Raw genomic sequence first — 12006 nt, forward strand, 5'->3', positions numbered from 1 at the left:
CAGAAACCAGGCTAAAAAGGAGAGGGCTAAACACCCTAGCAACTGTTTTAAAAATATAAGGACTTAATCCTCCAACCCACATGACATCAATACCATTATACTACAAGAGGAAATTAATCATCTTTTCTCCCCAGAGGGGGAAAAAACACCAAAAAACCCAAATCAAACCAACAAACCAAAACTAAAAAAAAAAAAAGCCCACAGTATAATCGGAATATAACCATTTAAGTGTGTTGTGAAATTGTGATCAGCTAAAACAACAGTTACTGTAATTACCCTTTCTGGACACAAGGAACAACACCAGCAGTTAATCTGTAAAGCAAAGATTACACTAAAATTCAGTGTTTATTCTGCAGTTACAAGCAGTGCAATTTCATTTCTTGTCTCAATCCCATCAGAGGTCAGGCTGAGGATATTGTGGATTGTTTTGTGTGAGTTCTCAAACAAATATGAAAACTTTGCCTCAGCTTCACTGTGAAAGCATATGGAATGATAGTTCAGGAGCAGTCTTACTCTGCTTGATCATACATAAAAACAAATACCAATCCTAACTGTTGACTGAACTCAACTGACAGGCATTCAAGGCATTATGCTAAGATTTTTTGGTAAATGTTGATGCTTTGTGGAACAGGTCGGGGAAGCTGCGTTACTGCCTCTAGCTACTTTTCAACCCAGGACCATTCCTTCCCTCTGCTTCAACTTCTATCAGTGAAACAAGGCTCTCAGTTAATGTCTTAAAGAACAAGTACACAAAGACAGACACACACACATAGACAGAATCACATCAGAAGAAGGACATTATTTTCTTAAACCATATAGAAGTCCAAAACCAGACACCTGTTCCTTTTGAAAACTTGTATCTTCGCCCTACCACTTCCTGAGCGCTCCTCTGCCCCACAGACAGCTTTAGGATACACAGTGCAACATGCAAAGCGCAAACGTGCACTAAATTCTCCTCCCCAAAAATAAATGAAAAACAAAAGTCTTCCCCAATGTCCCTGGATGGCTGTGTGTGCACCTAGAAAGTTTCCAGCACCATGTAAGACTTGGCTTGAAGGAAAAGGAGAGCAGCCAGCACAACCCCCAGGAGCTGTGACTGTCTTCTGTCAGAAAGAAGCAGGGCTGCATGCTGCTCTGGTGAAACAGGAGCATGGGGTCAAGACTCTTCAGGATGGCTTCCAGGGTTCAAGCCCATCCATCCTTTTACTGCCTAAAGGTGCCCTACTAGGAGGCCACAGAAGAGTCTAAGGGGAGACATCTTCCAGCACTTGAAATGAAGCAAGGTCCTGCTATGGCCAGAAAAGCCCAAGACTAAAGGGCTGGAGAGAAGCAAGCAAGCCTCTTTGGCTCTGATCCCAGCAAAGCACCACAGTCAATAGCTGAGAGATGCAGTGCTGCTGTCAGCTGTGGAAGCTTTGCACCACACTGCTCACACAGTCTGCAAGAAGAAGGTTGTTACGCTTAGCCCTCTTAAAATACAGGACAATGAGCCAGACACATGACAAGCCCAGTAAGTGATTTTTAGGCAAAGGACAGAGTCAAAAATAGAATCCAAACATCCCAAATTCCACTTCCATGCTCTATCCAAGACTCAGACTAAGAACATAAAATTTCCTTTTAAGCAAGCAATGAGCAAAACTAGGAAAATTTTTCAGGAGAAAACCTTTGCTGGATTCCTTACTTCTTACAGCATGGGATAAGCTTATAAAAACGGCTACACTTAAATACCATCTACCTTATTTGTACTTACTGGAACACAACATATTGTTTTCAAACTTCTCTGTTTTTTCATTTACTTCCAAGACAGACTTGTCATCTACCTGGAAGATATTACTCCCCAAAACCCATGAGTTAGTTTAAGCTGAGGGTCTTACAATATGAAGTCACTACTGAAGAGTGATTTCAAAACCTTTCATTACTGTTAAGATAAATTTGTGTGTCTTGCCCATATTCTTGCAAAAGCCAAAAATAATCTCACTGAAAAACAGGAACTCTCACAAAAAAAATATTGAGAAGTACACTCCGCAATAAAAAAAAAAAAAACTGGGAAGGCAGATTTGCTATATATTCACTGCAACTGAACTGACTTATAATTTCCCAGCAAAAATAAATGTAATTTAAGGCAAAGCTCGCCAACTTTGCAATGTTCTCTTTTAAGACAGTTATTTTTGTTTTTCCACAATCACATAACAGAGCATGAATAAAAAGGAAAACTGAAGTGACATCTGCTTAAGAAACCTTCTTGACTGTTGGGTGTGAAGAGCTTTGTTAACTGTCTGTTCAGATGTGTCATTAGTCTTCCCATATACAGAGCAATCACGGGAAAGGAAATCACTGGAGCTCAGACCCATCGGTTAGTGATTAATTTCCATCTTATGACACTTGGCGTGCTGCTTCACTACCTCCTCCAAGCCAGAAGTCAATAGTGACTCCAATCAAAAACCAGCAAGGAAGGGTCAAAAAAAAAAGCTCTGGATTACATTTGTCTCCCAGGCAACAAGTAACTGAGGAGTGGATAACAGCCCCCTGATCTCCTCAGCACTTGGAGCGCTTTCAGACCTCCCCACATACCACCTCCTCCCAGGGCCAGGCACAGCCACCTCCCTCCTGCCAAACACAGGTTACAGCTTCTGCACTGATTCCTGGTTAAGGTGATTAAAAATTGGGGAATGTTATTACAAGTCCTCTTCATGTGGTCCAAGAGTAAACTATACTTGAGGGTAAACTACTTCAGAGGTGCTAATGGGGAGAGAGAGAAACATACAGTTACCCAATGAAAGTCTGACTGAATATTTTAAAAAAATTCTGATTATCTTTTATATGGAGAAATTGCTACTCCTTGTTACATCACTTCACATATATATGTAGATTGTGCACAATACTGTGTACTAACTCACAATTTATTAACAAATTTGCTCTCTCATATCTCAAATATCCAATTCTGATTCCCTCCCAGCAACTAAAGTCAGTGCATTGACATGAAAAGGTACATGATACACTCAATGCTCACTTGTTTTTTCTTCCAATGGACTGCACATAGAAGTTTTTAAATACTACTTTACACTACCTATTAGTACTATGTTTGGTCATTTTTTTAGTAGAACTGAAAAAATATTGAAATTAATAATAATTAAAATGCTGCTTGTCAGCTCTTCCAGGTGCTATAGTTGGGAATTAATAGCATTATCCACTAGTAAAACTCCTCATTGTAAAGACTTTGCCTGCATATACCTCGCAACTACCTGGCCTCACACATCAGCTACTGTCTGTCCAAAGCTTAACTAAAAGAATTGTGTGTTAAGCTCTTTCCAAGACCAGTAGCTGGGAAAAAGTACACAACCCATTGTATTGGGTTTGCATGGTCAAATTTTGGTACTGCTACATCCATCTATATAAAAATTCCAGACTGTGTTTATTTGAAGAATTTTGTTCCCTGGTTATTTTAGCACAGACTTGAAAGCTGTTAGGAACACAACCTTTTTCACAGAGCTGTTCTTTTCACTGCCACAAAAACAAGTCTGGCCAAAACAAAGCTTTGGAAAGAGAGAAGATAAAGAAACCAAAAAACACAGGCTCAGGGAGATGTTGGCATCTCCAAATTTTCCCTTCTGAAGCTCTGGTAACATGTTCACTTTGAATCTGCCTGGAGGAGCAGCTCCAGGTACCCACATCTCCTGCAGCAGCATCACCACCAAGATGGTCCCCAAGGGAACAGAACCCTAAGGGAAATCTGCCAAGAGGGAGATTTTTTTTCCTCTGTGATGCCCTGCATGTGCCTGGGCCTTCTTCCATAAGCCCATTTCAGTCATTTTCCTCAAAGAAAACTTTTTCTCACACAATTTGGTGCAATTTACATTCATTTAGTCGGCTCACATGAAGGGTGTGACAAGCATCCAGAGAGCTGTGGCAAAGCAGAGGAGGGATGTGGGGACACAGAGAGGGGAATGGGAACTGTTCCCTCCTGTAGCAGGAGCCCTGGTGACATCCTGATGCACCTTGTGAAACAGCACACTGAAAAAGGAAAACCAGGACTCTGGCTGGACAGAAAGCAGCTTGTAAGACAAATGGCAAAACCAGTATGACACAGAGTAGGGGTACAGGGGCTGGGGTGAGTTGGGCAGCAAGGCTGGCAGACAGCCCTGAGGGAAAGGCCAGGCTGTACATGGGAAACCAGAGACACCGAGAGGCTGGGCACCAACACAGGTGCCTGGAGGCTGGGAGGAGAGAAACCAAAACAAGACACCCACGAGTGACTCCAGAGCTCTGCTCAAGCACCTAAACTATGCCAGCAGGCTTAGAGTTTTAACACAGCTCTGAGTTAAGGACCTTGCTACTCCCAAACAACAGCTGCCCACTGAGCAGATCTGTACTTTACTTCTCCACTATCAGATCAGGAGGGGCTGAGTGGCCATGGCTAGGCTTTCTTGAACCAAAATGATCAGCAGTATAAACCAGGCAGCTACACAGACTGAAGGGGTGCAGATGTACACCACGTGAAAAGTATGTCACATTGGCTTCACTAACCATAAAAGCAAAGACAAAAAGCAGAAATCTCCTATTACTCAAAAAAGGGCATTACCAACTAACATCTGCAGCCCCAAGCTATCAAATACTGAAATCACGTCACTGTGACATCTGTCCCTGCTTAACCCAGTGGAGGTTGCTGCAGTTGTTAACACAGGACCTGTGAATATCACTAATATCAGCTTCCTCAGTCATGAGGAACCTTCTGTTGTCAGTAATTCACCATCAAAAGGTTTTCTCTCCTGGATGAAACCTCCTGTTGTTACAACAGGTGATCTCTTTGCAAGTAATACTGGAGAGATTACTGGGTAATTAAAGGTTCTTACTTTAAAGAAATATTTATCCTGAGCTCATTGTGTCCAGTAATGCTGCAACAGCAGGCTTTAAGCAAACCTTTCACACAGATTTGCCACCATGCTTATGCATGGGAATGCCCAACAGTTTCTACAGGTCCAACTGTTCAATATGATCACAGAACGGTTTCTACAGGAGCAAAAAGAATTGTAGGATAGAACTATGCATCTCACCCCAGAATTTAAAACAACTGTTTGAGTAACTACATCCAAGACGACAATCTGAAAAAGATAATGACTGCACCACATCTAATGTAGCAGCACGAAGCCATCAGCCACCTTGCTGACACTGTTGTCACTGTTGACTGCTCACACCTGTGCAGGAAGCCTCTGGAGGGTGGTGAGAGCACACCCAAGGCTGTCAGGAAGCAAGGACCTGCAAAAGCACCTCAGAGAACAAGGCTTGATGGAAGAGTCTATCCATAAAAAGAGCAGGGTACTTCACTCGCCACCTGACACTGCAGTCACACAGAAGAGAGAGCAATTCTGGAAACTGTGACTAAAACAAGTTTCTGGTTGGTTCCCAGGAACAGCAAACTATCATCAGGAATTCCTCCTAAACACAAATTCTTCTTTTCTCATCCAATGAAAAAATATATTAACAAGAAAAGTGAGGTATTTTCATGAGGAAATTGAGAAGCAATTGAGAAGAAAGAAGGCAAGTAAAATACTTTCCAAGTTGCACCTTATGACACACTGTCTTCAGCTCTGAAGTGCACTGAGAGGAACACAATAATCACTCCAAAGTCCACCTCAGGAGAGAATGACTTGCTTAAATAACTTTCTTGTACTAAGCAAAGAAACCTGCCAAGCGACTTCAAAGCCATCCCACAACACAACACAGATTACACATACTTCACTAAATATACCTCTACCCTTGAAGGTTTGCAAACGTTGTGCTGGCACCATGGGAAAGAAGTGGTTCATGACTGTAAAATTCACCAAGACTAGAAAATGCAAGCCTGTTGTGACGACTGATGGTGTGTTGAATTAGCACTATGATGGTAAGGGCAGAGATGTTTTTCAATATCCAAGGAGAGAGAACCTGTGCAACCAGGAACACTGCTCAAAGGCCAGCTCTATACCGTTCACTTGCAGACAGTGCTGACAAGAACACACCTTACTTTTTTAGTTCAGCTACTCATCTCTCATGTTAGTATCATGCTCCTCCAAATGAAGGGTATCACTCCCAAAACAAAACCAACTCAGAACTAGTTCCTTCATTTACATACAGCAGAATTAGCATACTAGTATCAAAACTTGGAAAATATATTACATAACAAATTTTAAACTATTTGCTTGACAAGCACTCAGGAAGATTTAAGATCAGATGCCAAAGCTGGTCTGCTGGTCTGTTTAAAACTCTATTGCTTATCTTTACTCATTGCTATTTCAAGTTATCAAGAAAGTCATAATGTTGCTTGCTCTGCTCTCCTACACAGATTCTCCCATTTTACATAGTTTTTTATGGGTGATCACAGACAATACTAAAACTTTATAATCTCTAACTGCTTGCCTATACCTTGCATATGAGTCTGGGGGGTTCTCTAGTTACTCCTTTTTATAAACAATTGAACTTATTTGCAGAAACACACAAACAAAGCATTGGATCATCTGAGGTCAGATAGGGTTTTTCTGGGATTTTTTTTTTGTTTTTTTTTTGTTTGTTTTTTTTTTTTTGTTTGTTTGTTTGGGTTTTGTTGGGTTTCTTTTTTGTTGTTTTTTTAAAATTGAGAAGTACAACAGCTAAGGAATTCTGAAAGAAAGAAAAACAAAGCCACTGCCAGCAATTCCTATTATTACAAAATGCATTCCTCAGATTCACTGCAATCTTGCATAAAAATTACAAATAACTATTCATGCAGTTTAAGGACAGATTTTCTTCATTCTCTTTTAACATTTCTAGCACAGACCAGTGAAATTATCTACATCCAGCTTTAAAGAATTGCACTATAGACCTTGACTGCATTTTAATGACAGTGAGAACTGCTTATTAAGCTTTTAATTTTCATAAAAAACCCCTGACCTACAAACTTAAGAGAAGTAGAATTTTCCTCTGCTCTTCCAAGGAAAGTTTAGCAATGTTACGCAAGAGCTTGACACCAAGCTGAAGTAAATCTGTAGTAGTATCTGCATGCAGCATGACAAAACCCTCACAAACACTTCTGCATGTTTTCAACCTTTCCTCAGTAAAGCAGCAGTCACAGCTCAGCTCAAGCACAAAGGTGAAGAAGCGTGACGAGAAGAGACTAGCTGAAACACAATTACATGACCATAAACATATGCTCATCTAATGCATGAAATTAAAGTTTTGATTCGAAAGCTTGCTGGAGTACAGTGTTCAACCCAAGTATGCCAGCTGCATCAAAAAATCATCAGCATTTCTCAAGAAAACAAAAGGTTGGGGCTTTTTAAATCTTATTTTGCTCCAAGTAAAAACATCCATTACTCCAAATCATGCAAGTCCAAGTCTTTGTTTTCACACTCCTCTCTTGGTATTTTAGTTCACTTGCTCAGTGAGCTACCCCAGACACCAACCCAGCCATCAACCTTTTATTCTGATTTGACTTTATGAAAGTAGTCTGGTTCTTCCCCAGGTGATGCAGCCACATGAACCACCTCCATGTCTCTGCTGTTCTTCCAGTCACAAAATGGGCACTGTCTTTCTGACTGGAGAGGCTGGGTGGGTATATTACTTCCCTAAGAATGGAAGTACGGTCAGAGAGGAAAAGGACTACGTTGTCTCAAAATGAAATAAAACAAAAAGGAAGCCAAGCATACAAATGAACAATGATAAAGGAATAAAGAGGCCAGATCAGCACAGAGAAGTAACAGCTGAGAAAAGGGAAGGCTGTGGTATTCCATAGTAAAAAATACTCAACCTATTTCAGAGGCAAGATGCAGCACAACATGCTGCAACACAAGAAAGTGCTACCAAAATGCACACTGTCCAGCGGTCTTCCAATATTAAAGGAGTTCAAGTCTCACCAGCACAAGACATATCAGAAGTTTTCTCTGTACCTCTGGGCTTGTATGTGTTACCAGAGTGAAAGGCCCTACCCTCTGCAGCAGTGCCTTCTGAGGCTGCCCACTCGCCCCCAGACCTGCAGAGAGCCCCATTAGTAACGTCACAGGCACAGAGCCTGTGGCCTTGTCTATCTGCCATAGGCAGAGCAAAGCAACAGTAGGCGTGGGACTGACTGCTTTTGGGTTTTACACAAATAAAGGCATTCATGGGCTTTTAAGCTGTTTTTTTCCTCAGCACTTCCCCTCCTGTGAACAGAGAAGTTAGCAATGTCTTCTAGTGCATGACCTAGACACCCAGCAAAGCTGAGCTGCAGCCAAGACTGTCAACCCAAAGCAAGTCTCCAGAGTCGAGGTTCCTGATCCTGCAAGGGGCACTTCAACACCAGGTGTGGAATGATTCTCTGCCATTATTTCAGTCATGGTAACCCACTGCCCGTGGGCACAGCTGGTCCTCTGCTCCTCCGGCACACCAGCACGTGTCCATTAGTCCAAGCAAGCTCACACAAAATGACTGCTAACAGCCAGCAGTGGATCTCCTACACATTAGCTTCCCACTGCTCTCATCATAAAACAATTCCTCCAACAGGCTCAGGAGGTGTTGCACTATGTCACCCAACTCCAAGAGTCATATTCAGCTTGTTAGATATCTCCTTGTTGAGTTTATATGCAAGCCACCCTCTAAAGCTATTAGGCTGCCACACAGTAACCCTGCAAGCAGGTGAAGAAAGCAGCGTCATTAATTGCCCTTAAACAATGCCTGCCTCCTACATAAAGTTGATGTTGTTCCCTGCCAGTACCTAGCAACCCCAGATGTTGCCCAGGCTAGGCAAAGTCCAGGCGCTGAAGAAGACAGGCTGAGACACTGCAAGGGAGGAACGAAGTGCAAGATCAAACAGATGCAGAAAGACTGGGCTGGGAAACCAGGAGAGCCCAGAAGACAAGCCTGTCATCATGACTGGCCATCACAGGCATACTTGAGGGAGATTGGGCAGCAAGTAGCATTAATAATGCTGTTTCAGCCTATAGAATTTCTGTGTATACATGGAAAGCATAATTATCTCTACACTATTGAAAAGAAAATTGAGAAGACACAGAAACAAAAGAATAAAAAAAGTCCTCAAGGTCACCTATAAAAACCATGGCAGAAAGGAAAAAAACTACCCAGACTTCAGACCAACAGTCCATTTAGTGGGGTGCGCTAATTTCATAACAGAGGTGCACTCATTTAAACACCCACTGGTTATCCATGCCCTTCATTTTATCTACAACTGGAAACTGTCTTTTCTTACAAATGTACAGTTACATCATATATAAAAACCTAGGGACAATTTTAAAACACAACCCTTCAGAGAACCAATATTTAAAAAATTATTCAACACTTATATCTATGCTAAAGGTTTACAGGTCACTTTTTGCCTACTGCTGTATTAATGACGAAATAAGCTAGTGAGTGAATTTCCAGGGAAAGGGGTTAACAGCTAGCAGAAATGTGTGAGAGGGAGTAGGTTGTACTAAATCCATTATCCGTGACAAATAAAAATAGAAATAAGGAAGACCTGACAAAAGCTAATGGATTTGCACTATTTCCCTCATAACTGTTTTTTTAATGTATTATTTTTCCTTGCTTAGTGTTTAATATTGGTTTGCAGGATGCATTGAGGAGAAAAACCAGGCACTTTGATAAATCATTTGAGAGGTTCCCTGGATGTGGGGTTTTCCAAGTGTTCCTGGGTTATTTACAGAAACAAAGCTGTGCTCCATGCCAAGCCCCACTCAGTTGCCTCCCTGTCACCTCTAGCAGGCACATGGTGAAGAATAACCATCCTCCTGCAACAGAGACCTCAGTGCTACCCACATCCATCAACACACGCATTACTTAGGCTACTTACATACACATTCCACTCTGCTTCTGTCCCATTTCTATGCTAGGTCCAGAGATACCTGATTTTTGCTATCTTCCTCTTTCCTCCTCCTCTTTCTCATGGCTGAATGAAACCTCAGAAAGCAAAACAAAACACCTCCCCATGCTGCAAATACCCTCCAAAATGAAGCAACTCATGACTGCAGTGAAGTTTTCATCTTGTTCACACAGCCCAAATCAGCATAAACTAATCAGGGCAGGGCCTGGCTTCAGGAGCCTCAACAGCCCAAATGTTATAACCCAAAACCTCACAGACTCAAAAAAAACCTGGGACTTCACCACGACTTGGCATTTTTGTAAGCAGCCTACACGAATCCTCCTTCCACCCAAACACCAGGTACCACCACAAGCCTCTGGAGAAATACCTCCTAAATTAAACAGTAAGATCAATGGCTCTGCAATGAAGACAAACCAGGGAAAGACCAGTTTAGCTCTAGGAGCAAACTAGTCTCCTGTGGGGAGGTCGAAACCCAGCAGCTACAGTACACACACTCCCTTTTAGACACTGGGCACCCTGGTGGGACTAGAACTGCAGTGCCTGTGGGAAAGGGCTTTCTGCACCTACTGGGATTTGACATCTCATTTTTACTGTAATGCAAACCGAGCAAGAAATCTCACCTGAGAGGCACAGCACTGAAACCCACACACTGTCAGAGAGCAGCAAGCCCTCATCGGGACCATCTGCAGCATCAGAGCACTACTGCCTATGGCAATAACCTCTTCCTGCATCTTCTGGAGTGCTGGCCATAAAAGTCTTCCAGGGAGAGTCAAAAACACACCTCAAGTGCACTGGAGCCTTCCAACATAGGGAGGCTCCAATCTCAAGATGGCAAGGAATTTACATATGCAATCAGACAGGGAGCAGGCTGCTAAGCCACCTACCTGTCTCCACTGACTGCCATGTCACTCACAGTGACTACAGGCACCCTCACCCAGTCGTAGCTGTACCTTTGGTCTCCTCTGGCAGCAGTGCGTGAGTGCACATAGCTTCTTCCCACACCAGCTCCAGCCCATGGATGGCTGGAGATAGCCAGGGCCATGGCATCACCACAAGCACAAACAGGAGACCACAGTGGCGTGTAGGCTAAACACAGCATTTCCACTCTGGCAGCAAGCACAGTCCCCTCACCCTCCCTGAAAGTGCAGGGCACCAGCCCCCACTGTGCCACAGCTGGGGAACCTGCACCCAGCCCCAGGAGATGAGCAGCCTACCATGAAGACAGGGAGGGAGAAACAGGTAAGAAACAAAGCTACATCGTCAGGTCTCATCAAAATCTTCCTCAAGGTGAAGTAAGCTAAAAAGAACAATGCAGGAACTTTTCGTTGTTGGAGCCATTCAGATATATTTTCTCCCACTTTAAGTCTGCTGCAGAGGCAAAGGCTTGTAAAAAGAACAAGAAGATGGGACTTGCTTAGTCTTCAAAGTTTAATTCACAGTAAGCTTCATTAAATATTATAGGGAGTCTTCTTACAGTTTTATCTCCACATAGCCATCTCAAAAATAGACTTGACAACTATAGGATTTTTTGTCTTGGGTTTTTTACACATTTTTGCAAGCATGGCTACACAGAGGTTGCAACTGGTAAAATACTCTAAGAGGCAGACACAACAAAGCTCGTCATGGAAAACTTCTGCAGCGTGAGCCACTGAATCAAGTGTATTTTAGAGTGGATAATCAGCATCCCGAGCACCTCCATCAGTAAAACAGATTTGAAATTGCACAGATAGTTTACTATTAAACACAGCAAAGTGATTAGAGAAATAATAACTGAACTCATTGGTGTGCAAAAAAAGGAGTATTTAAATCTACAATTTTTCCAAGGAAGCTAGCAAGTCCCTAATCAAAACCTACATCTTGGCAAGAATAGTATTCACAGGTTTATTCATGTTATTTCCTGGGCATACTAGTTCTACATTAGCAGAGCATTAATCAAAGTCTAAATACTTAACCAAATCCTGGCTCAATATAAATTATTCCTCTGTTTAAAAGTCTACCTCATTTTTCCAGATACCATTCCAAATCCCACAATAATTTTGCTATTTCATAGAAACAGTAAAGAAAATGTGAGTTTCCTCAAATTCTCTGTAGAGAATCAAAAGGCCTATGACAGAGGCAGCAGCAGAGAGCCAGCCCACAAACTCACTGAAACAGACCCAGCAGAAATAGAAATGTCCCTCTTC

At 42.2% G+C, this 12006-nt stretch overlaps 1 protein-coding gene across 6 annotated transcripts in view; it reads right to left on the reverse strand.

The window, feature by feature from the left end:
• FOXN3 (forkhead box N3) overlaps positions 1-12006 on the reverse strand; it is a 206285-nt gene that overhangs the window by 102570 nt on the left and 91709 nt on the right. The gene's annotated exons all lie outside the window — the stretch shown is intronic.

This window comes from Haemorhous mexicanus, chromosome 6 (assembly GCF_027477595.1).
Source record: "Haemorhous mexicanus isolate bHaeMex1 chromosome 6, bHaeMex1.pri, whole genome shotgun sequence".
Taxonomy (NCBI): Eukaryota; Metazoa; Chordata; class Aves; order Passeriformes; family Fringillidae; genus Haemorhous; species Haemorhous mexicanus.